This window comes from Drosophila ananassae, chromosome 3L (assembly GCF_017639315.1).
Source record: "Drosophila ananassae strain 14024-0371.13 chromosome 3L, ASM1763931v2, whole genome shotgun sequence".
Taxonomy (NCBI): domain Eukaryota; kingdom Metazoa; phylum Arthropoda; class Insecta; order Diptera; family Drosophilidae; genus Drosophila; species Drosophila ananassae.
In genome coordinates this window covers 19,234,220-19,260,342 of record NC_057929.1, presented here as the reverse complement: position 1 = coordinate 19,260,342, position 26,123 = coordinate 19,234,220, and the positions used below count along the sequence as shown (strand labels likewise).

The window sequence follows — 26,123 nt, the reverse complement described above, 5'->3', positions numbered from 1 at the left end:
GCAGCCGGCACTTAGCAGAGTACATACCCACGGCACCAAAACCAGAGCTCACAATTGCCCGTAAGCTTGATGTGTCTGTCCGTTGGGGTCGGAGTCCGGGTCTGCCTTCGAGAGCTGGACTAGCTGCCACGTCAACTGGCGAACCAATTTAATATGCCAGCTCACCCGACTCGACTAAATCAAGCTGTAGCCGCTGCTGCTGCTCCGCCCGGCCACTGAGACTGGTCACCTGTCAAGTGCATGTAGATAAATTTCGAGACTAATGGTGCCGAGCGCCGTGGACAGCCGCATGGAACCGCGGAGGATATGCAGCGGGGAAGGCTGAAGGCTGGAGGCTGACGGGCTGGGTCCGAGACTTCAGATGTGCTGGGAATAAGGAAGAAGTGCTGCCGGCAGCTGTTTAAACTGTTACAAAAACACAAGCCGTCAGGGCGGAGCGCAGTCGCTCCTCTCACCGTTAACTTAATTGAAAATCACAAAAATTGGTCATTCCGGCACAATGAGCAGGGCAACTTGGCAGCAGCAGCGCCCGGCTACAATAAATGCGGCCAAATGCACTTTGCAGGAAGGGAAAAAACAACGAGATTGGCAAATTCAATTCCGCTCCTTTAAGGGCTGAAGCTGAAAGCCTTTTCGCAAGGCGATGGGTTAAGTTAAGCAAAGTAAAGTTGGTCGAACCTGGCCAAAGCCAAGTCGCTTGAAGCACAGTGGGCAAAATCTCAATCGATACGAAGTGGTTCCTCAACAAAATCGTACATCATCCAAAAACTCTTCCATTAAATGGAACTCTAGGTAGTCAAGTCTTAAAAAATTGTACCGCAGTATTGAATTTTCCAAAATTTCTATATCAGCACAATATTTAATAATATTATAATCATATAAAAAAACCTCTTGACGAGGTAAAGTACCGGTGACGAACCTGCATGCGAAACCCAAAATATCTGATATCAATTTTAGTGACGAAAATATGCTATATAGGTGTACAAAATTGCATATAAAAAATATTCTTGTTCGGCACGTGACTGATTTTTTTTTTGTTTTTCTTGCACGTGCCGAACAAGAATATTTTTTATATGCAATTTTGTACACCTATATAGCATATTTTCGTCACTAAAATTGATATCAGATATTTTGGGTTTCGCATGCAGGTTTGTCACCGGTACTTTACCTCGTCAAGAGGTTTTTTTATATGATATCAGTTGTTTTTTTGTATATATTGATCTTCAATTATTTAAAACAGAACGCATAATATATAGAATATATATATATATGGAAGTAACCTCTGGACAGGCGATTCACACAGTTAGCAATACTTTAATTGTAAGGATAAACCTCAAAACTCATTTTTTTTTAACTCTATAGATTTTGACATTCAAGAAGGTGGAATAATTAAAAACCTTTCCAAAGACGTAAATAATTTTTCGATAGCTTCAGTGGCTCTGAAGTTACACGTATTTTTAATTTACAAAGGTTTTGGAATTTGGTTAGTTTAAAAATTTTAATTAAAAATTTGCCGAAAAATGTATTTAAAATCCAAATCCATGTATTGTTTCGTCGTTGTGGGAAACCAAATTATTTTAACAAATTAACAGAAAGGTTTGCCATTTCCGATCGTTCAGTTATATGGCAGGTATAGGATATAGTTGCCCGATTCTTATGAACATAGGATTAGATTGCCCAAAACGGAAACCGTACACAGTCCCATCATTCTAGCTTCAAAAACAACAAGGTTAAGAAAATTATCCTAATAAAATTTTGCAAATCGGATAAGATTTCCCAAAATGCAATCTGTACTAAGTCCCATCCTTCTAACTTATAAAAAAAAAAACAAAGTTATGGCATATCCGCTCAATCATATAATAAACATGTATTATATCTAAAATAAATGCGCAAAGATAAAAAAATAAAAAAAAATGGAAATTTCGTTTTTCCAGTTTTTCTAGTTAAACCAATTGTTGAATGTAACAATTTATTTTGGGTGTGCGATATAATATAATGAATATTAGAAAAGTATTGGCGGAGTTGGTTTGCCTGGTTTTTTTTTGCTTTTAATTCATGGTTTGGCCCAAAACGGTGGTGGCTACATTTATTTATATGCATTATATGCTCAGTGGGGGCATATGCATATAAAGCGTTCCACTCATAAAATTTTGCTTTCTTCGCATTAAGACATGAGACACTGAAACACAAAGCAGAATTACATCAAAATTTGCCGTCAAGCAACGAAGTTCGAAATTAGCCGAGGGGAGAGCGTTGTGGTTTCTAACACGGGAGGGCCTGTGATCTAATCCTAGTTAAGTCAATGTTTATGTTTTGCTTTTTTAAGCCCTTTTTTATTTGGATTTTATTTTTGAAATATTTAAAAATATCTTATGAACAAACTTTCATAAGGATGGGCCGACTATATCCTATAGCTGTCATAGAACGATCGGAATTGGCATAACTTTGGTGTTTTTTAAGTTAGAAAGATGGGACTTGGTACAGATTCCATTTTGGGAAAAATAATCTTATTGGCCAAATTTCATAGGGATCGGCCAACTATATCCAATAGCCGCCATATAACTGAACGATCGGAAATGGCACAACTGCAAGGGTATATCAACTTCGGCTTCGCCCGAAGTTAGCTTTCTTTTCTTTTTTTTCTTTGGGACCTCAAGATTGGTACCTCAACCGACCCGTCCGACATTTCTTTCAGAAGTTATTCCAGAAATTAGATTTTTACAGCTTTTTCAAAAAGTTGAACAATAATTGCTTATATCATATGAGTCATATGACATTAACAAAAATCTCCAATTTTATTCAGTATTGCAAAGAAAAAAATATAGACAAACAGACCCACTGGCTTCATTTTGAAAAAACTGTAAAAATCGAATTTCTTGAATAACACAGGCCAACAGCAAAAAATCTCCACGCATAATTTTACCTGCTCCATAACCTTTAGGCTCCCCTGAACCAAAGTCCAGAACAAACATAGGTTCTATCACCCACCGTTTCCGCGGTACACCTAAGAGAAGAAATTGATCAAATTTTACCATATATTGAATTATGTAGGCCGTGAAATGGCTATGACCATCATTGTTTCCAGTACATTTCATGTTTGAAATGTATGTGTACCAACTAAAATTAAAAAATGGTATCTAGCAGTTACCATATCTTTGGAATACTCATCCAAAGTTGAAATCTCAGATTTTCTACGTTAAGTTTTGGTCTTCTATGATTTTTCCCCAAACATTTTTCTATGGAAGATTTTTATTTTCTTATTGAAATCAGTAGATCATACCATGTTTTAATTTTGGATTTAAGGAAAAACTCGAAATAATTTTATTGAATTTAATATAGGTGGTTCAACAATATTTTCTTCAATTAAATTGGAGTTTTTAATCTCATATTTTCAAAAAGTCATGGCTATCTACAACTTCTGTAAAGCTTTACTAAACAAGCTGAACCTGCAATAGATACGTTTTGAATATAGAAACAGTTGTAGATAGCCATGACTTTTTGAAAATATGAGATTAAAAACTCCAATTTAATTGAAGAAAATATTGTTGAACCACCTATATTAAATTCAATAAAATTATTTCGAGTTTTTCCTTAAATCCAAAATTAAAACATGGTATGATCTACTGATTTCAATAAGAAAATAAAAATCTTCCATAGAAAAATGTTTGGGGAAAAATCATAGAAGACCAAAACTTAACGTAGAAAATCTGAGATTTCAACTTTGGATGAGTATTCCAAAGATATGGTAACTGCTAGATACCATTTTTTAATTTTAGTTGGTACACATACATTTCAAACATGAAATGTACTGGAAACAATGATGGTCATAGCCATTACACGGCCTACATAATTCAATATATGGTAAAATTTGATCAATTTCTTCTCTTAGGTGTACCGCGGAAACGGTGGGTGATAGAACCTATGTTTGTTCTGGACTTTGGTTCAGGGGAGCCTAAAGATTATGGAGCAGGTAAAATTATGCGTGGAGGAAAAAAAAAGTTGGAAATTGTCGGCCTGTGTAACTTCTGAAAGAAATGTCGGACCGGGTCGGTTGAAGTACCAATCTTCTGAGTCTTCTCATTAAGACATGAGACACTGAAACACAAAGTAGAATTACATCAAAAGTTGCCATCAAGCAACAAAGTTCGAGGTTAGCCGAGTGGAGAGCGTCGTGGTTCCTAACACGGAGGGCCTGGGTTCGAGTCCTAGTTGAGTCAATGTTTATGTTTTACTTTTTTAACCCTTTTTTATTTGTTTTTTATTATACCCTTGCAGAGGGTATTATAATTTTGGTCAAAAGTGTGCAACGCAGTGAAGGAGACATCTCCGACCCTATAAAGTATATATATTCTTGATCAGGATCACCTCCTGAGTCGATATGAGCATGTCCGTCTGTCCGTCTGTCCGTCTGTCCGTTTCTACGCAAACTAGTCTCTCAGTTTTAAAGCTATCGAGTTGAAACTTTGCACACACCCTTCTTTCCTTTGCAGGCAGTATATAAGTCGGAACGGCCGGGATCGGTCGACTATATCCTATAGCTGCCATATAACTGATTGATCGGAAATGCCATAACTTTGGTGTTTTTTAAGTTAGAGGGTTGGGACTTTCCACACATGTTATATGTGACCAAAATATTTTGTGTACAAAATTTCATAAGGATCGGCCGACTATATCCTATAGCTGTCATACAACGATCGGAATTGGCATAACTTTGGTGTTTTTTAAGTTAGAAAGATGGGACTTGGTACAAATTCTATTTTGGACAAAATAATCTGATTTGCCAAATTTCATAAGGATCGGCCGACTATATACGATCTTCTATATATCTAATAATATAAGATGCGTGGCGCCACCTAGCGGACTGCGACTGAACTGCAAGGGTATATCAACTTCGGCTCCGCCCGAAGTTAGCTTTCCTTTCTTGTTTTTAAATAAATAAACTAAAATCTGAAAAGATATACTCCATATTTTTTAGGGTATTGACCAAATATATGCAGACTCCAAAAAGCAAAGTTGCCAATCAAATACACACACATGTATAAGTAAATGCAAGCTTCACAGGAGGCTGTACAAAATGGGTAGCTGCACTTACAGGACTATATCTTGAGTTAACGGATTTTGCCAGATATGAGCGGTATATCAAAAGTTACGTCATCTCAAAAGCTATCTCCACGTGCAATATAAAAAGGATCAGTCGACCAAATTTTGAAAAATAATTTTTTTTCTTAAAAAAAAAGTTTATTTTCAGTGTATTTTTTTTTGTGTACCATATAGACATTTGGTCTCAAAGAAAGTGAAATTGATATTTAAAAAACCATTTCAACGGTGTAAAGCTCTTTTTAATATCTTTCTTAATTATAAAGTTATGAATTTTTTCATTAACAAAGTTTTTTTAATTTTTTGACGTAAGCTTAAGGTATTTCAAAAAGTTGTAGAACAATAGTTGCTCATATGATAGTAACAAACATTTTCCAATTTTTTTCAGGATTTTTAAGAAAAAAATAGTGCAAACAGACAAACCGACAAACCGACAACTGGCTTCATTTTGAAGAAGAAGAAAAAATCGAATTTTTCGAATAACTTCTGAATAAAATGTCGGATCGGGTCGATTGAGGTGCCAATCGACGCGTATTTAGCTCTAGAATGCGAATATATAAAAATATTCTATCTGGGGACTAAAATGTGTCCACCAGCTCCACTTTAGTGATAAAAATTTTTTTTACTTTCACCCTAATTTCTCCCAAACCAAATAACTTTTGGAATATGTTTCGACAAAAATTATCTAATTGAAACAATACCTTTCGATTGGTATATCATTCATTTAGATTGGTTGCCTACAGAAAATTTTTAATTCTTCGGCTATATATAGAGTTTCCTCGCGCACGCCTAGGCATGCAGGTCGTCACCTCGTGGACTTCCGTCCACAGTGATATAAATGCTTAGTTTTATATATCCACACAGATATGATAAGTAAAGATATATGACAAAACGTTCTGCTCTAAATAAATTTAAACTAGATTTGCCTGAAAGCTCAGTAATACTATATTATATGTACTATATTATATAACTATATGACTGTGAACGGCAGTCCTTGAGGTGACGACCTGCATGCCTTGGCGTGAGGCGTGAGGTGCGAGGAGACTCTATATATAGCTGAAGATATATTATACACTATATAACATATACCTGTAAAATATATTTATGGGTCTCTGTTATAAGTAAATGTTTATATATAACAATTTATTTTAAAATAACAGATAATTGTTACATTTAATAAATAATAAACCTAAGGTGTGTGTTTATATTCGATTATAAAAGGAAGGATTTTTTTAGTAGAAATATACTTTGATACAGCTTTCCGACTTAAATACACAAACCAATATTAAGCTCTCGAAGCAGAAGAATTCAGCTCGAAACCTGTGAAAAAAGAAACATTAAACCTGGACAAACAACGAGTTTTTTTTGAGTTTATGAATTCGAGAACAGGATGGCGGAAAAGCAAAACCGAGTCGAATAGTGGAAACCGATGTATGGACCATGATGCATCCAAGTGTGAATAATGCCATTAAAGGCAATTTTCGAAGCGACTCACATATTATAACGTGGTTGGAAAACAAGTTTATAAATAGACTTGGTTGAGGGGAGTTGGTGGGGGACGTAATGAATTCCCTCATATTTGAATAAATCCTGGAAGGACTAAGTCTTCGACCAATAATTTGGGGCAGGTATATTTGGCGGATAAGCCCCATAACATCAAATTGTGTGTTATAATTCACAAGCACTTATTTTTAAACCCCCCATTCGTATACATTTGGGTGTTGAATAAAAAGAAAAACATAAACTTGTCAGTCAACCGTAGGCTCGTAAATTACAAGAGTCTTTCTTATTCCTATTTGTATCCCATATCTCTGGTCCCGCTCGCGTGGAATCCCTCCTCATAAAGTTCAATAAACTTTGGGGAAATAGGCAACGGGTCTGTCAGGCACGAAATGCACTTATTTATGGGGCTCCTCTTATGAGGCTTTCACATCCACAGGGTCGAATAAATAGAAATAAAATAATCGCAGGCATTAAAAGGGGCTCGTTCACAATTCAAATGAAATTGCCCGTGAGGTCCGGGTCTTTGTGGGGCCAAGTATATGCTGTTTCTTTTTAAATAACACTCCACTCCAAGGTGTGCTCATGCACGAAAATTTCCACGGATACGGGCGGGTCGGGCAAAGGTCAGACTGGAATTGGGCTCATACAAGGATGGGGCCATTTGACCACTGAAAGTTTCGGTAAGGACATACGACCTCGCCATGTGTCTCATTTTGAATAAATTTAATTTGTCTGTGCTTGGGCGGGCTTAATAAATGGTCACTCCTTACCAGGAGTGCGGACGAGCGGATGGACAGTCTGCTGCTAGCACATATAGGGATTCTCGGAGGCATGACAGACATGCTCCAATAATTTCATTAGGACCGGAAGGGCGATCTGCATGAAGGGTAAAGTGGTTGGTTGGGACTTAGAGGGGCAGGGCCCGCAGCTAATTAGGCGTTTTAAATGTCAGTCGAGGCGGCTTAAAAGGGATAAAACAAAATCTTTTCACAACATTTTCCAAAGGCGTCCGGGCTTCCAGTTCCAAGCACAATATGGCCAAAACAAAACTCAATATGCTCATAATCAGATGAAGCCACCAAGCCGCCCATTAATTATGCATGTGTGTACGGCTTGCCTTCTGCAATGGGATGGAGGGGCGGTGAATAACGGGAGGGCCGGTCGGCATATGGACAGCCTAAGCCCACCAGCCGGAGGGGCTGGAGCTCAAAGTAGCCGCCATTTAATGAGACTAATTAAATAAACAAATGGCAGCGCGCATTTGCCCGTGTCCGCATTATAAGTGTATGTAACGCGAGAAAAGCAAAACGGGCTAAGGGATTTTTTGGCAGGATTGGGAAAGGATGCTTGGTGAAATGAATACATCTAGAAAACCTGGGACGAGCGCTTCGCGATGGCAAATTAATGGACTTTAATTTGTCAGTCGTGTCCGCTGTCCATCTTGGCCTTTCCGTTAATCGAATATTTAATTAGTTTTATGCCATCCCAAATCGGCTCGGAGATTAGCATAGGTCCGAGGGGCATTGTTCCCGCGGTCGGTAGAACAAAGGCGGGCTGAAAGCCAAAGTCAAAAGCATTTGCGAGATTTCTGATCGCTAAACAAACACACAGTTGGCGAAGTATGTTAAAGGTCGCCGCGACCCCGAGAACGACCTCAAATACAAGGCTGAGAACAAGAACTCAATTTCTTGAGTGCTTTCACGGCCCAGGCTGGTAGCCCAGATGGGTGGCGACTGCTGAAAGGAGGGGAACGAACCCTTCGACCCTTCAGTGGGCCCTTCTTTGATTTGGTTTGCTTTGCTTTATTACACTTAAATTGTTCAAGAGCTGGCATCGGCGTCCTGGGCCCACTGAAAAAAGGGGTTTAAATCATTCTGAAAATTTATTTTCATTAATTTTAATTTTCTGTAAAAGTTTTCGGCTCCACTCCTTTAGAGGCGGAGAATCCTGGAGAAGGGGAGCCGAGTCAAATAATTACTTTTTCGGATTGGACCGTCGTGTCCTTTTTTAATTATTTGGCTAAAGCTTTGTTGCTTTGGGTTCCATCGTCCAGATGAGCGGAGGAGCCACTTAATTCATTTATTTTTTCGCGAAAGATTCCAATAATTAATTGGAGCAGCATCGCAAGACGTATCTGTGTTCAATGTAGCCCAGTGGTTTGCATGCAGAAGTTGAGCCAGTGATTATGACCTTACGCCGGATTGATTGCACATCGCTCGACAAGGGCAGGATGCAGGAGCTGACTCACTCTCGGGCCCCTTAGGCCGACTCGGATTTAGAGTCGGATTCGTGTACTTTGGCTCCTTTGCCGACAATGGACTGCAAAGTGCTGACGTTGGAGCTGTCATGCCTGACTCATCAGTCGGCAATCAGCGCAACGCGACGGGTATTGCTATATGGGTGTGAGTCCTTCTATAGTTCTTTGAATATGTGTAGACAGCGGGGTTGAGATCCTGGGCAGAAATTTCTTTAAAATTGTGTTTTTTAATTTTCAAATACATTTAAGGAGGCAACTTTTAATCATTTCTCAATTTAATTTGTTCTTCTGTTTTAGGTAACGACCCTTTCTGACTGATTGGAAGGTAAGTAAATGGGATCAAGCCCGAGGCGGACTCATTATTCGATCGGTTTGTAGCCAGGCTAGCGTGTCGGGTAACCATCTAAATCATGCGTAAGCCCGAGACGGTGGCTTGACATATGAACATTAATTGTGATACTTTTAGTTGATGAACAAGGTAAACTAAACCCGATAGCATCGACTGAGGTCACAGCAGGGCAAAGGCAGGCAACGAGCACGGTGACAGGACAACACGACGAAGCGGCGAAAAGGACAATTTGCAAAGTGACGTCAAAACAATTACGAGCAGAAATACGCTTGATAATAAAATGAAGTGACCTGGTGGGCGAGCACTACCCTCTTTCCTGAAATGCTGAAACGTGTTCAAGTGTTGACTTTTATAAATTGTGCTCTCATTTTGCACGTTCTACCTTGAGCTCGTCCAAGTGCGAATGTTTTGGTGTGTGTTCCACCTTCACCTGGCTAGCAATTAAGGACGCCACACAGTTTGAATTTAAGCCATTTTAAATACCATTAAGCGGTACATCTGGCATCGAAACAAGAAGGGAGGACGTGGCCGAATACTGTTTACTCTCCAAGTTTTTTATAAATCTCAAAACTCAACTCCCATGGATTTTCCCCTTAATAAATTTTCTTTTTATCTATTGACTATTGGGGTTGGTTTAGACTTTAGGACCGTCCAGGTTTTTGGAGAAGGTATTCTATTTTTATACAAAAACAAGAAAGATTATATGTATTTTCGGTTTCTCAGTTAAAGATTTCGCGGTTCTGTTTTCTGCAATTCTACTTTTAACAAAAATACTTTTATACCGACAGGGATTTTAGTTTTGGTCAAATGTGTTCCACGCAATGAAGAAAGTATCTCCCATCGATTAAAATATACAGAAATCTCTTGTATTCTTGACCAGGATCACATCCTGAGTCAGTTTGGGCATTTCTGTCAGTCTATTTTTTTTTGGGCGAATTCGGTTTTCAGTTTTCAATCTATTCACTGCAAACTTTGCTCTCAGTGTATAATGGTCGAGATCAGCCGTCAAACATACATATTTATGTTCTGCTGAAACGATTGGAAATGTCAATTTTTTTTCTTTTTTTAATATAGATTGACACTTTCTACGGCATGACTATATTTTTGAGCGACCATATAATTGAACGACCATAAACGAAAAAGCTTCGTGATTCTCCCATAACGCGTGTCCAAAGTCTAGGACATATTCAAACACTCTTATTATTTTAAAATGGTCTTAAAAATTCCCGTTAGGGTCGGTCTATGCAGCCCTACATCCGATATCCATGTATGCATTCCTTATATATATATATAATATCGTACAATAGAGTCCGCTATTGACCTGCAAGGGTGTTTACCTAAAATAATCGCGAATAAAAGCAAAGTATGTAAAAAAAGTATATATGTAACAAACAAAAATAAAAGAATATAACCATAATATATGGGAGTATACTTTTGACTTTTATTTGTGACTATATCCACACGGCTGTTGATGCTGATCTGTAGTATACTAATGTGGTATAATAAATAACGAGTACCCTGTATAAAAACTGGAAAACTCAAAACTTCCAAGAATTATAATGTAAAAAAAATAAGCTTTCACCCAGGGTACTTTAAGTCTATTAGTTGGCTTTTTCCAACAAACAAGGCATCTCTGGCTCTTGAAGCGCTCGATTCCCAATCCCCCACTGCTAGGCAGCAGATTTATATTTGGCTTTTACGCTCGACTGCCTTCGAATGAGAAGTGCCTGCTTTAGTTTATCTCGCAGAGCTGAGCGTTAAAATAATTTCTGGATTTTCCAAGCCTCTTCTTGCCTCCTCCCCGCTCTTATATGGTACTTCTACCGCGGTTTTTTTACTGCTGGCAATGCGGTTTTTCACCCATTGCCGCAATTAATGCCAACAGATTAATTATACGCATGGTTGCACATTCTGCGATGGCGCGCTTGGATCTGGTCTGGCTTTGTATCTGTTTTTAAATTTATTTTTACACAAAAGCGGGAGACACTTAAAACCGGGAAAAAAGAGAAGCTGGCTCCTAATGAGTTGACATTAGGCGATACCCTGGTCAGCTCAGGAACCCTAATTTGGCCCGGCTTGGCTGGGCGGGGGCTGCGCACAATCAAGCCGTAAAGTGCCTTCTAGCCCCTTTCGCTGCCTCAACTTTGAGCATATTTTAAGCGACTGCAATTTCCCATTGATAGGTTCCGGGCAGCAGATGTGGCACGGATAACTTTGAGCTCGATGCTGAAAGAAGGGAGAGGGGTGTGCCATAAATCTTTTAGCGCAGAGGTTGGCACAACCGTCAGGCATCCCAGGGGCCAAAATGTCAACTTGGCCGTGGAGAACAAAGAAGTCAAAGACTCGAACTACTTTGAGGGGCTTCAATCAGGAGCTCGGCCTCCCTTTGGGATCGGGGACTCGTGTGAAGGACTCTTGGGTGCACGGGGACTCACCGTTCTCGGAGAACTGACTATGATTTATTTGCATTGTCCGTGCGGTTCAAGCGTATGATTTATGTGGCCCAAATTATTTATTAAAACAAATAAATAATCCGTATCATTAGAGACCGCTAGCACATTAATTGCATATTAAAGACCCTTGGGAAACCAGAGTGCCTCTTTCCGCCTGCTTGCCTCAATTCAACGCGCGGCAGGACCTGGTCGGCAAGGCGACAATTCTCGCCTTGGCCGTATTAAGCAATAAAAATGTTGTCAAGGGCATAAAATAAAAGTAGAGCTCTGGCAGGCTGGCTGGAGCGGAGCAAGTGCTTGCGGCAACATGGCATATTAAATATTATAAAAGACAATTTGCAAATCTGGCATAAAAACCACACGGCGAGGACCCAAAGCTCTTGCAAACACACTTGCCAACTGGCACGCACGTGGGTGGTTTACGTTCTTGGTCGGGTGTTTGCCGGCATTCATTAGCACCAAAAGGTCATAAACAAACACTGCCGAAACAAAGGCAAGCCCCAGCCCTTAAAACCCCTTCCCGGCCCGAATTTAGCCACAAAGAAAGCCCAAATGGCAGTCTCAAGTGCCTGTATCCTTAGGAGGGGATTGAACATTCAATTGCATATGCCAGGCGAGGTGACGATTGGGGGATGTGCCCGCTTTCTGCCTCGACTAGATAAGTTTGGGACACCACCCGGCAATTGTAATTAAAGAAGCCCCTTGGAGGACGCAGAAGGTAGTTTGCATTATACTTTTTATTGCAGGTTACATTCCGGGGGCAATGGCACACGATTAAAGCCTCAGTGATGTGGGAAACAATGGGTGAAAAATGGTCGGGCCAGGTCATATTCGTTTCAAATAAGCTCCTAAAGCCGCCATATTAACAGAAAGTAAAAAAGTGGGTTGGCTAATCAACTTATTATACCCTTGCAGAGGGTATTATAATTTTGGTCAAAAGTGTGCAACGCAGTGAAGGAGACATCTCCGACCCTATAAAGTATATATATTCTTGATCAGGATCACCTCCTGAGTCGATATAAGCATGTCCGTCTGTCCGTCTGTCCGTCTGTCCGTCTGTCTGTCTGTCTGTCTGTCCGTCTGTCTGTCTGTCCGTCTGTCTGTCTGTTTCTACGCAAACTAGTCTCTCAGTTTTAAAGCTATCGAGTTGAAACTTTGCACACACCCTTCTTTCCTTTGCAGGTAGTACATAAGTCGGAACGGCCGGGATCGGTCGACTATATCCTATAGCTGCCATATAACTGATTGATCGGAAATGGCATAACTTCGTTGTTTTTCAAGTTAGAAGGTTGGGACTTTCTATGGATTCTTATTTGGTCCAACTTATACGATCTGCCAAATTTCATAAAGATCGGTCGACTATATCCTATAGCTGCCATATAACTGATTGATCGGAAATGGCATAACTTCGTTGTTTTTCAAGTTAGAAGGATGGGATTTTCAATGTATGCTTCTTTGGTCAAAATAATTCGATATGCCAAATTTCATAAGGATCGGCCGACTATATACGATCCGCTGTATATCTAATAATATAGATGCGTGGCGCCACCTATCGGACTGCGACTGAACTGCAAGGGTATATAAACTTCGGCTCCGCCCGAAGTTAGCTTTCCTTTCTTGTTTTTATATTTGTATTCTACTTTTAATACACCTAAATAAAAGGGATACATTTTTAATAAACTATTCACCTCTTTTTATACCAATACATTTTATTTGAAAAAACTTATAAAACTCAAGCTATTTATTCATTTTGTGTTTCAATAACGCTTGTTACCTTTTTTAAATACTTACGGTTTGTTTCAAAGGAGGACTTCTTTCAAAATGTAAAACCTTTCAAAAATTGGATACAACTTCGTTCCTTAAACTTAAACTTTTCAGTGGTTATTTAAAATGTATAACCATTGGAATCGTGGTAAACCAGAAGGATTTGTTAGATAGGTATGCCGATATTGCATACCGATCACTTCATAATTTTCGAAGAATCTTCATCATGTCCCCTTCTTTGCTAGTTTATCGGATAGACAAATAACATATGTATTATTGCGCCTCAAAAAATGTTTTAAAAATTGCTTTATTATCGCTTAGGAAAGAAATCTTTTTTTGATCGCCCCACAACTGCTCGAAGATTTTTTTTGACGATATAACAGATACGTATACTTAGGTAATAGAACGGATTCGGCAATTTTGCTAGAACTCAATACATAGTTGGCCAACCCTTTTTGAGAATTTTATAATGAAACCAATTGTTTATAATCTTTGACATTCCGATCGTTCAGTAATATGGAAGCTAAAAGATATAGTCGCCCTACCCCATCTATTCCGACTTAAATACCGCGTGTGGAAAGTTTGAACTCGATAGTTTTAAACCAGTTAGAGACTAGTTTTACTGACATTTTTATTGCATACTTTTGAGTTTTTCTGAACAAAAAACTGAAAAAATCTAGAAGAAAAGGAGAAAAAGTATAAACTCTTCTAAAATCGTCAGTTTGGATGAATTTTGTTTTTTGGATTGGAATAGTTTGGCTGTAAAAATAGGGTATTTGTGGGGGCGTCAGAAGAAGTTCCAATACAAACTATAGGAATTGAAGGATTCTTCTGTTCTGTTGGCTCAAAATTTATTAATGGTAAATGTACTAGTAATTTAATGCAGAATCAACACTGGGAATTACGACACAATTTCCGGACCTAAAAGGAAGTAAATTGTGTTAAACCAAAGCTCAATTAAATTCGACATGATCAATCTCCCAGGATCCAGGTTCATGGGATAGTGGGTAAAATGAATTTTTAATAGCAATTTTTTCTCGCGTGCTTATTATTTATTGATGGACTACTGTTGCGGGGGCCCATTAATTTTTAAACACTTCAAAATTGTGCCTTATTGGCATGTGCATCTATGATTTATGGGTCCAGGGAGTCGACGTCAATCAGGCTGTGCATATATGTACAAAGTTGGCCGAACGTCCTCCGAAATGAGGCAATCAGAGCCGCCACAGCGCCATCCGCATCCACAGTCTCGCCAATGAGCATCCCCTCAGCTGTGAGCCGTGAGAGCTCCAATCAAACTTTTCCAATAAAGTCTTTAGCCTAAAGACAGTGGATAAATCAAGCCATCAGGCGCGTAAAAAGAAAAAGGGCTGTGCGTCTACAGTGAGCACTGTGCACGCAGCCCGCGGCATTATTTATGGAGTTTTTGCACTCGTTTAAAAACGAGGCTCTACGGAGGCATACGGAAGCGAAACGATGCGAAAGGAGGCAGGGAAATACGGCTAGGGGAATAAATCGAAAATTGGGCCTGGCCCAAGAAGTTTCCGACAAAAGTGCAAAGTTTAACTTTGTCGATTACACCTTGGAGACCCCGGTGCGTATACGTAACGTACATAATAATGGACAGACCGCCAAGGCGGAGCACATGGTGTTGTGTGTGCGGCAGAATGTGTAAATAGTTTGCTTTCGAATATCTTCGGATGCGGCGTTGTTAATAAAAAGAGCAGCAAGAAATGAAAAAAACTTTTACCCAATCCCGCATTTACACACATTTAAACACGGGTGGATACTTGTGTGAGGATACGTTGTTGGGCAAATTGACTTAATCTAAAATAAAAGTTTAGTGCTGAGCCGGACGCACACAAAGGAGCATTCAGGCGGACGGACTGCCTTTTTTTACAGCCGTGTTGGGGAATGGGAGCGTAAACGAGCTAGTTGGGCTTTCTAAGGCCCACGAAGGGCAGGCCGCATGTTAATTTCTCAGGAAAAGCACGATAAAATTGACTGCTTTTCGAAAACTATTTGAATTTCAGCAAAGGGTACTCGACCCATGTCTGCTTTCCATTGCCGAAAATCCCACAAATTGGAGGCGGAACAGTCCTAGCATAGATTGCGCTTTGTGGAGCTTACCTGCCGCCTACCACTTCTCGGAGTGGGGCATCTCCGAGTTGTATGAAGATAGTAGGAAAAAAGTTTTAATAGGAAAAATAAATCTATGAAAATGTTTAAAAAGGTAGAAAAATTAGGATGCTGCAGAATTTATCTGCTAGAACACTAGCCGATCTACATGCAGACCTTAAGCATAAGTAACTGAAAATTAAATGGCAATCCATTTGTTATCCTGCAGTGTTTGGGAAAATAACTAAAGCACACATATTCGGCATACATCTGCATAATGTGCGGCAATTACATTCAAAATATCATAAAAATAAGTGGAGATACGACCGGAAACTCATTCGCATTCAAATGTGGATATAAAATGCCAAGGAATAGCTCAAGTAGAATAATAAGAGCTGACCCGGGCTTTGGAGTCTGGGCCTGACCCTTACCCTCTCTTGAAGAGAAATAATTTCAGAAATACAAACAAACAAACTTTTATTGATAGTACTGAGTGGTTAAATAGAGTAAGAGTATGCTGTTTCCGTAATCACATTAAACAGAAGATAATTTTTATTTACTTTTTACATTCTGGCTAGCATGCCGCAATGTGGTTATTATTTAGCATGTTGCAAGTGGATAACGGGTATATCTATAGTCGGGACACCCTAGTCACAGTGCTCCGCCAACTGATATTATAGCTTTAACTTTCTGAGTTTCATTCCAGCATTATCTTCTGTTATTTACAGCCGGTTCTGGGCTAGGGAATTTAATATTTATGATAACGTTCTCCAAGTAGAGCACTAATTTTTCGCTTTTCACTTTCATTTGCATTTGAATAATTAGACACTTTTGGGCAGGACCGAGCTTTCTTTCGCATTATATTTCAGTGGTGGCGCCTGGTAATTAATTAAAATATTCAATGCCCAAGCAGTTGTTGTCGTTGACCTGGCCTTTGGACGTCGAGTTTATCTGTGGAGGAGACTCCTGGGATACGGAATCCCTTCAGCTATCTAAAATTCATCTCCCATTAGTTGGCTCGACTTGGTTCGGGATTTTTCTCCGGCGTTCTAGCTTTATAATTAAGAGAAAAGTTAATTTTTTGCTTTGGGAATGTTGTGCGACTCGACACCAGCCCCATTTTGTTGCTTTTTCCAGCGAAATAGTCGGAAACTCATTATTTTTAAATGGAACTCATCCTTTGTGTCGTTCCCACTTCTGAGCTATGTTCCCCTTTAATAGTGTGCTTGTCCATGTTCAGACTCTGATCCCAGTCGCAATTAACTGAAGAGAATAATTTTGCCGACAAGCGGAAACAAAATAATTTAGCGCCGTCCCGGCATCCTCAGGAATCCCAACTTGGCCGTGTTGCAATTGCAATGACGATGCGAATAAAAACAAAGGCATTGGAGACAGGACTATTCCTTGTATGAAAAAATACTTTTATGGGGCCCGGCCATCTTGTGCCCCAACCTGAAAAACATAATGTTTGTAAACAGCTCTCATAAAGTAATATTACTTTGGCTGCGAGAATCAAGGGTGGTCTTAAGTGACTACTGATAGTTTAACGCTGGCCAGGATCATCACGCATAAAGATAATTCAATTTTCGCAAGAGGCTTTGTCTAAAAATGAATGCTTTGTCTTTAAAGCAATTCATCGCTGCACTAAGACGGTAAGCGAAACGGAAATAGAAAAAATGAAGCGAGTTTATTCCTAGTAATGGCTGCCAAGGGAACTGCTTCCAATCTTTTTCCTGGTAAAACTCGGCAAGGACCTGTTAATGTAAATATTTGTAACTTATTTTTAATTCAAAAATTTTGAAAGTATACTCCCTCACTTTCTTTTTGAGTTAAATGACAAATCTGGCGACGAGCGCAACAGCTGCCAGGCTGATTGTACTGACACAAGTTATGTGGCACCTATCCAACCAAGGATGCGAGTGCGGCAGATGTGTTTGACGTTCGCCCCCATATGGCGGTGATGGTAGTTTCGCTCTCAATGTTCTGCTAACTCAACCTTTGTTTGTTCACCCGGGTAGGTCACCCGGTCACCCGCCAGAGCTCTCAGGGCAGAGGGGCTAGGCGGGTAATACGGGGCTTGCATAATCCTCCTTTGTGCATAGCCAATTAACCTGCATGCGTCCCGATGCAGTGCTGCTTTGATCGCAGATGTAGATGTCACACATCTTTGGCAGGGCTTTGTCTTCCCTTGGCAAATGCCAAGAAACATCCCCGGATAATGCCTGTCATAAAATGGTAAAATTTGTTTCGCTTGGGGAGCATTTGGCTCTGGCCTGCCAAATCCCTGCCCCATTGGCCCGGATATTAGTTCAATAGTCATGACTGTCCGACTGAACGCCAAATCCTCTGAGGTCAGCCAGAAGCTGACAAGGCAGGCCCACCACACCCACAAAGCACTAGCATGGCGCTTCTGGGACGCAGGCCAGGCGTGGTCCGTCCTATTTCTATTACTCGACGCATACTGGTAGGCGCGATTGGCAAACTTTGGGATTGGCTTGCATGGGGAGCCGGTTTCTATACATATGGGTTTCTACCGATTCAACCTCCATATTTTATGCCAACTCCACTCCATACACCCCGTATATTCCGGCTCCAATCGGTTTCCGCAAAACGTATGAGCACAAACACAATCTGAACGCGGATGGGTATAAAAATCCGTTTGCTGTTTTGCGGTTGTTGGCGAGTTCCTGCAAAGCGCCTTAGGAAAAATATTGGCGCTGGCATCGGCATCGGCTTTGGCTTTGGCGCCCCGGGCTATACAAAACCCAAAACCAAACACGTTTGGGGCCCATGTTTAACTGCACTTTTTGTTGCGAGTTTTATGTGGCTATCTATAGACGGCTCCAGGCCCGGGGCTCTGGGATGTGGCCTCTGGGCTATGGTTGTCTGTGCCACAATGGGCATTATTTTTTGGTCGTTGTTGCTTAGCTGTAAAAATCATTTTATGAGTTTGCATAAAATTTTGTGGTTTTCACGCCCATGTTTATTGCGATGCAGCATATGCTGCCATTGTCGGGGATGTTTCTCGTCTATTGATTTTATTTCAGGCACATCTCGGCTCAGCCGTTGCTTTGGTTGCTGGCGGTGCACGTCTTGCTGGGAGTTCGTTTCGCAAGAACCTAATTAAATTCCTCCGTCGTAGTTCACATGCGCCCATGCATCGATTTCGCATTCAACCAGAAACTGAGTGGTTGGACCAATAAACAGCTCACTAAATGATTTGACCCCCGGGCCAGCAGTCTCCTTTCGGCCGAGGCAGGTGTACAATTAGGTGCGCCGCCGTCACGCAATGGCCTCCATTGCCTTCACCATTATGGCCCCGCCTGGTCTAGCCACTTTTCCGTCCATTATAATGACACGAAATTTTAATAAGCATGCATTAAGAAGACCCAAAAGTTTGGTGTGTTTGTAATTACCGCTCAGACAGCAGGAAGCCGGCCCAAGTTATCTAAACGGGCTGGGTCCGGAATCCGGATCGGCTTGGATCGGGTCCGGCTCCGGGTAGGGGATTTTTCCAAATCTGGGCACGTTCCCGACGCCTGGCTAGCACAGTGGGGGTATAAAATGCCACTTAAATCGCAGTGAGAAGGGACGCCGGCCGAGGAAAACAATTAATACTGCGAATGCAACCATAACCTTTTGTATTTAGTGGCCCTCCAGACCGGGTCGATCCTCTGCCTTCCCCATTACACAATCGAATTCAAATCCTCATGCATGGCCGGGGTGGGGCTAGTGGCCTGCAGGTAAAATAAATTATTATTTATTACGGTCATTAGAGCTTAATGGCGGCAATGATGTCCACCACGCAATGGCCGGAGACCAGCAACCAGAGCTCCAGGGCCACGGACATCAGCCAACCGCGGACTTCCGCCGCTTAATCGAAAGCGAAGGAGAACCATTTTCTGCCGGACAACCTTTGTGCGGCGCGGCCCCTGATCCCGTACCCGGGCCGGGACCCTTTTTAATGGCAACCGGTTCACATAATGCGGCCTGCCCTGCGTCCTGCGTCGTGTCCTTGAAAGTACTCCGCTTTTCCGGCGTGGAACGAAACAGAATGGAGCGGAGCGAAGGGGACAACGAAAACAAAAAGGAGGCCCGAAATAAAGACAGAAGGAAAAGAAATCCGGCCTGGAAAACGTTTATCGTAAATTCAAGTCGTTATTATCTGGCCGGGAGGTGTCGGCGTGTGGAAATATTTATGCATTGCCAAAGTTGCGGCCCGGCCGTCATAAATATCACAGAGCCTCCGGGCTCATAAAGGCCCGAAATCAGGCTTCACTTGCCCTGACCTGCCCTGCCCTGCCACAATCGCAAGGGCTCAGAGAAAGGCATATTAATGGTGCTTGGGCTGACACATTGTAAATTCAAATGCATTTCTCACGCTCAGCAGAGTCCTGGCAGGAGCGGTCCCGAAACTTTTCCCAAAGCTTTCACCGCAAAGTGAGAGCAATCAATCAAAACGCATACCCACACTCACATCCATCCAGCCATGCACGTGGGAAGGTTTGGGGCCGAAATTAATTTCATGCATTCATGAAATACACGGGACGACAATTTGCATTAAACTGCGACCTAGGCCGGTGCGAAAACGAAAAATGGGTTTCGTCAACCCTAACATTATGGACTCCGCGTTAATCAAGAAGATAACTCTCGTACCTTAGGATCTTCAAAGCCACAATATAACTCACTACCAGTTGAAATTTTGGAGTTATTGAAAGGAGACTTAGAAACACCTCTGCATCTCTGGTAGAAGTAAAATATATGAAGCTTATAAAGAAAATCCGCTTACAAATCTACAGTCTAAATTTGTCTGTTATTTATTTATCTGCCATTTGAAATTGGCTATTGGCAATTGTCACAGCAGTTACCACCCCTTCTTTTTTCATCCTTTAGACGAAAATTTGATACAATTTTCCCCTAATTTCGAATTTTTAACTCTTATAGATTGCAGCTCGGAACCCCTCGCTAGAAGAATAAACAGATCACCGCCTCACCCATTTTGTGATAAGAATTTAATGTTTTTTCTGGAAGAATTCAGGCGCAGATACAATAAAAAGGCTTTGGGGCGTAGACATTTTTTGCTGCTCCACTAACCGACACTCCTGACAAGGAACACCAACGAGCGACTCCGGAGCAGCCCTACCTTTTGGAGATCTGGATGCATTTATGCTCCGCGTGTGTGTGTCGAGTTTATAATTTCTGACACAAAATTACATGCACTTTTTCCCACGCGCCACGGCGTATACGTAATTGCGCCTTTGGATGTGTGTGCTGGAGTCTTCTTTGCAGCGTTGCTTTGATAAATGCGCATAATTTCTGTAGTTTCTCCAGGAGCTGCGAGGAAACTTTTCGTTCAGGCTTTCCCCCAGGACTGGATGTCGGCGTGGGGGGTAGGGGTTGTGTGTTCGGTGTGTTTGTGAATGTAATAGTCTCGCTGCTGCGCTTTATTGTTCACTGCGCAGCGCTGGATATTATGCCGGCTGGCTGGCGCTGGTTCTTGGCTTTCTCGGGCGGAATGGCGGTTCAGGTGGGCCGAGTCGAGTTGTCTTGGCGCGAATTATGAAGACGATTACACGACTTTATAGGTGTGTCTGTGGACTGTACGTGTGGGGCATGCACTCTCGGGACGCTGGGCGTACCTGCGGGGCACCTGCACATTCTTATTTATGAGCAGCGAGGCGCTGCGACGCTGACTTAATGAAATACCTGTCAGGATTTATGTGCCGGTTGACTGGCGCAGGGTACACACAGCACACGTGAAAGCAGAAAGCGAAATTAATTTTGTATGAAAATGGTGCAGTCACGTTTTGTTAGTTAAGCTACATCAAGCTGTTTTAAACTGCATCCGAGCTGGCTGGTGAAATTGCCGAGATGCATTGATTTTGGCCCAGCAGGATGGCTCCAAAAGGTCTTTGGTCTAGCGACTAATGCGGAGATTATCCCTGATACCCTATCTATCCACTAGTTTTCCCGTCCTTGTAGTTTCCATGCATACAGTTCCCATGCAGGTGACATGCAACGTTTTTGTTGCTCAGCTTGCTGTTTGCGAAAAACGCTGCCAGTTGCTTTTATTGACCCGTGCCTAGCCCTGCCGACCGTTATCCTGCGTTTTTCCTGTAAATATTTCAACTGAAAAATTCATAAAGCCGTGCCAGACACCCACCCCCACTCCCGCAGCCCACTGCTATCTCCGCGCACTTGCATTTCTGTTTTGCCTTAATTGTTTAGAGAATAAATCACCGAACGTAGGAATAAGTTGACAACACCACATGAAATAAAAACGAGCGGGCGGCCCCGAAAATAGAGCACTGCCGTGTCGGGTGAGTCCTCTGTGAGCTGTGTGTGTTCTGGGTGTGTGCTGGTGGCGAGCGTGGAACGGAAACGGAACTAACAAAGCACAAAACGAAACAAAAATGGCGACGAAAAAAGCTAAGCCCCGCCACCGAAAAAGAAATTCGGAAAATGAAAATGGAAATGGAAAAGAAAAATAACCCACGAAGCGAACGGAAAGGCAAAATTGCCGAACTAAAACTTTGCTGCAGTCACGGCACACTGACAGAAACTACAAAGCTAAAAAAAAAATATAAAAAAAATAGAAACAAATGCTACACGAGGCATGGCATGGAGGTGGACACAACAACGGGGTGGAAAATGATGGGAAGAGTTTAATGTAGTGGCACACACATTCAGAAATACCCGGGCCATGGCTGGGAAAAGTTTCGTCGCTTTCCTGTAACAAGCGTGCAAAGCACAAAACAATTTATGAAAATTTGCACGATTTCTAAACTTAAATAAACACCGAGAATAGTTTTGTTTTTATTATGACTGCCACCCGCTTTCTTTGCCACAACTTTAGGGGCTGATGGCTGCCGGTGGTGCAGGGAGGATGATCGATTCCGTTTCCGACACGAACTGCTGGGAAAAGACATCTCGGATATTTGGCGTTTTACGAGTTTATCTCGGCTGGCGTAGTTTTAATTAAAGCCAAATGAGCGACGACCGGGCGGGCGCGGCGGAAGGGGCACGCCAGACAAATTGAAGCAACTGTCCTCGCAACACGCAACGTTACGGAATAATGCGAATGTGGCCAATGCACTTTTCAACGGTAAATTAACAAGTACAAAACTTGCAGTTATGGTCTCGCAGTGGGCTTAGTGGGGCGGTGTGCCAGGTGGTGGCGGGACAATGGGACAGAGGGCGCAGCGGGCTTAAATTGAAAAAGTTTGCAACTTGCAAGTTTCTTTCGCTTTTAAATGTTGTGAACAAGTTCCAGGAAAGGATTCAGTGCACCCCCGGGCAGAGAACGAAGTTTTCCCGCAGACGGCAAGCACTGCCATTGAGAGCTAACACCGGCGGTTCAAAAATATCACTTTCCGAGCTTCCCTTAAGAGGACTGTCTTCTCCTTCACTTGGTTACTTGGCATATAATACTTGGCATTCGCAAAGTCTTCATTTTCGCGAGGCCTAAACCAATAACCCTTATAACCCTTTAAGTATCTTGTTAAGCACCTAATATGTTCGCATGAAAAATTTTAAAATATTTTTTGGACATTGAAATATTAAATTGTTAATAACTAGCAATAAATAATAACGCAAATTGACATGGTCAGGAAGCAGCCAGAGAATAAATGAGCTTTTTATAGTGAATTCACATACTTCCTTTGTCATTAAACATGAATTTCGAAAGTATGCAGATTTTTGGATTGGACCCGACAATTGGCCACTTGTGAAGAGCAGAGAATGTAAATAAAAATAGTGTAAATTAAGGCCATTGAAGTGCGGCGTAGCGGAAACGGAAATGTGCGCAAAACAATTACCAGTCCAAGGGAGGCTGGAGGCGGGAGAGCATGCAACCCACTCGTATGCGCAGATACATGGCCATAGCAATGGGGCTACAATGTCGTCATCTAAAGGGCGAAATTTATATAATGTTTTTTTTATGCAGCCACTCAAGTGCAATCAAAATGCGTAACGTGCATTTTCATTTGAATGTGCCGGCAAGGAGGAAGTGGTAAGCGCTGCCATTGGTATGAGTTTGTGGTTGTGTGGGACTCGGACTGGGATTGGGATCGGGATTGGGATTGGGATAGCGAGGAGACCAGCAGTACTTTATCTGGCTGCAAGCATGGACGTTGCTATGGATTTTAGTCGCATTTGTATTGCAATACCACATAAATTCCCCAGTACTTGTGGCAAATACTAATTTTCAATCGGCCAGCCAAGTCGCAATAATTTTCCAATTTCCCCGCTTGCCACACTTATCGCCTTAATTTCGAATGCTCTAATTATAAAGCCGACCAATGCGGTCGCACGCCATTTAGTGCAACCACAATAATGGTTTAAGAGTTTCCTCCCAAAATCGAACCACTTTTGGTACATTCATGAATAGCAGCCCTTCTGGGAGACTTTTGGCAAATATATGTGAAGAGGTCCTCTAGTATATCCGTAACTCCCGAGCGTTGTGTATACATTTCAATTATATTGAATGTCCTGAATAATTTATTTGTGCATCCCAACGAGGTGAAATCATTCGCTAAACGTTGTTCTTGCCAAAAACTTAGTTTTCCATTGTGATGACACTAATGTCCAGAATAAAGAATCATAAATTATTCATCTAGTTGATTATTCAGCACTCTGTGGGGAAATTTGATTTTTTGCAGCCTTACATGAGATAATGCCAATATGAAAACTGGCTGAATAATATGATTTAATGTACATATGAATAGAGGAAAAATTGTTTAATTTGTTGATAGTAAATAATTATTTTTCCTTTCTCTTTATTGTCAGCATTGAAATTTTTAAATTAATTCTTTTTAAAAAAATTATTTTGAGGTAAAGAAGAACTTCGGCGCATGGCAAAGAAATCACACGAGTCCTTATCTTCATAGGAAACATCGCAAAGAGCTGCAGTATATCAGCAAAAATCTTCTTATTTTAGGTTCATCCAAAAATAGAGAAAATATGCCTTTATCGAAGTTAAGACGCTCGAGAATTCCGTCAAATTATCAATCAATTAACAGATATAGAATATGGTCTGACTCCGAAACAACAACAAGCATACGCCATGGTGGCTCTCTTGAGGTCGCAGTGATGTCAGGGCTTCGCGAAACCGCCGAATAAAAACTTGAACAATTTGCTGCCGCCCGCACTCGACTTCAATAATAATACAGGGTCCTTGGCAATACTTAATTATGCATGCTCCGATGGCTCCTGCGGAGTGTGGCGGAGCGGCAGCGGGTGTTGCAAGTGCCCGCATGGTGGCACGCAGTTACATTTCCGACAGAATGGCCAAGCGGCTGCAATAACAATACGGGCGGGATCATAGCGCCATCGCAGTGCATTATGCAGAATGCACGGCCAGAGGACTCGGGGATCCTGGGACTCGGGGGGCTGGAGCAGAGCGCCAGAGCTCAGAGCTCAGAGCAAGTCGGATGACAAGCCAAACAAAAGCTACAAAATGAAGTATGAGGTCAGCAGACGGGAGCCAAGCAGGAGCAAAGAAAAACAAAACAGAGCCGAGCCGAGCCGAGCACAAAAGAAAGCACATGATTGTCGCTTGAAACTTGAGCCTCAGCAACTAACCTCATGACATCAGCTTTTTGGTTTCCAACTTATTACAATTTCCATATAACCTCCAGAGCGCAGGGATAGGGGAGCACAAACAGGACGCAGGGCAGGACGACTGGGTGGCTGTGTATTTGTGTGCGCGGATTGCATACAAGTGCGCATATGTGTGTGCAGTGTGTGAATGGGGAGCAAAGGGCGGACAAAGGCAGTAACAGAGGGCGAACAGAAAGAGACACAAAAACAGTAACAGAAACAGAAACAGAGAGAGGCAAAGGCAGCATGAGGCAAGGCAAACGCCATGTCCTTCAGCACTTGCCCTCGCTAGAGCGAAGGCAAAGGCATTCGGAAAGGCAAAATGCTGTGGGGGTCTTTAAGTTTTATGGCACCATTGTGTCAAGATAATAATATGGACGTCTCTGTGTGTGTACGTGACTGCATTTAAGTGCATAGTTGTGTTGAACAGCACTCACACATACACTTACACTTGCACTTACACTTGGGCGAGGACTCGCACTCGCACTCGCACCGAGAACACAAATGCATAAACAAGAATTCCTCTGGCATGACATTTACTCTGCGAATTACTCTAAACTGCTGCACTTGCGATGCGATATGCGAGTCCGAAAAAGGCAAAATGGCAGCAAATAGCAAAATAGCAAATGGCAACTGGCAACTGGAAGCTGGAGCTGTGCCACCCTTATCAATTTAAATGAATTGTACACGAGTGTGTCATAAATTCGGGCCGCATGACATTTCCTAATGTTTGGCCATGAGAGCAAGCAGCAGACCAGCAGTGTTAATTAAAAAGCTCGCATTCTTGCGGGCTGCAGAGCGAAATCAAAACCAGAAAATCGCCATGCTCAGAAAACCACATAGTTTTGTAATTAAAATGAACGAACGCTTTGGCAATCCTGCGGCCGAATTTCAATTTTAATTTATGTGCACAACGCTTCGCAAAATTCGGATTCATTAGCGCTATTTGCACAGCGAGTTGAACAAACCCACGCTCACTCGC

General features: G+C 41.7%; 1 protein-coding gene across 5 annotated transcripts in view; it reads left to right on the top strand.

Annotated features, from left to right (window-relative positions):
- The window catches only part of LOC6493901 (zwei Ig domain protein zig-8), a 62,375-nt gene that overhangs the window by 23,129 nt on the left and 13,123 nt on the right, over positions 1-26,123 (top strand). For 4 of the 5 annotated variants that reach the window (XM_044715250.1, XM_044715248.1, XM_044715249.1 and 1 more), the window contains exon 2: positions 9,155-9,182. The exons of the other annotated variant lie outside the window; for it this stretch is intronic. The gene's annotated coding sequence lies outside the window, so the exon portion shown is untranslated. The remainder of the gene's footprint in view (positions 1-9,154; positions 9,183-26,123) is intronic. 5 annotated transcript variants of the gene reach the window in all.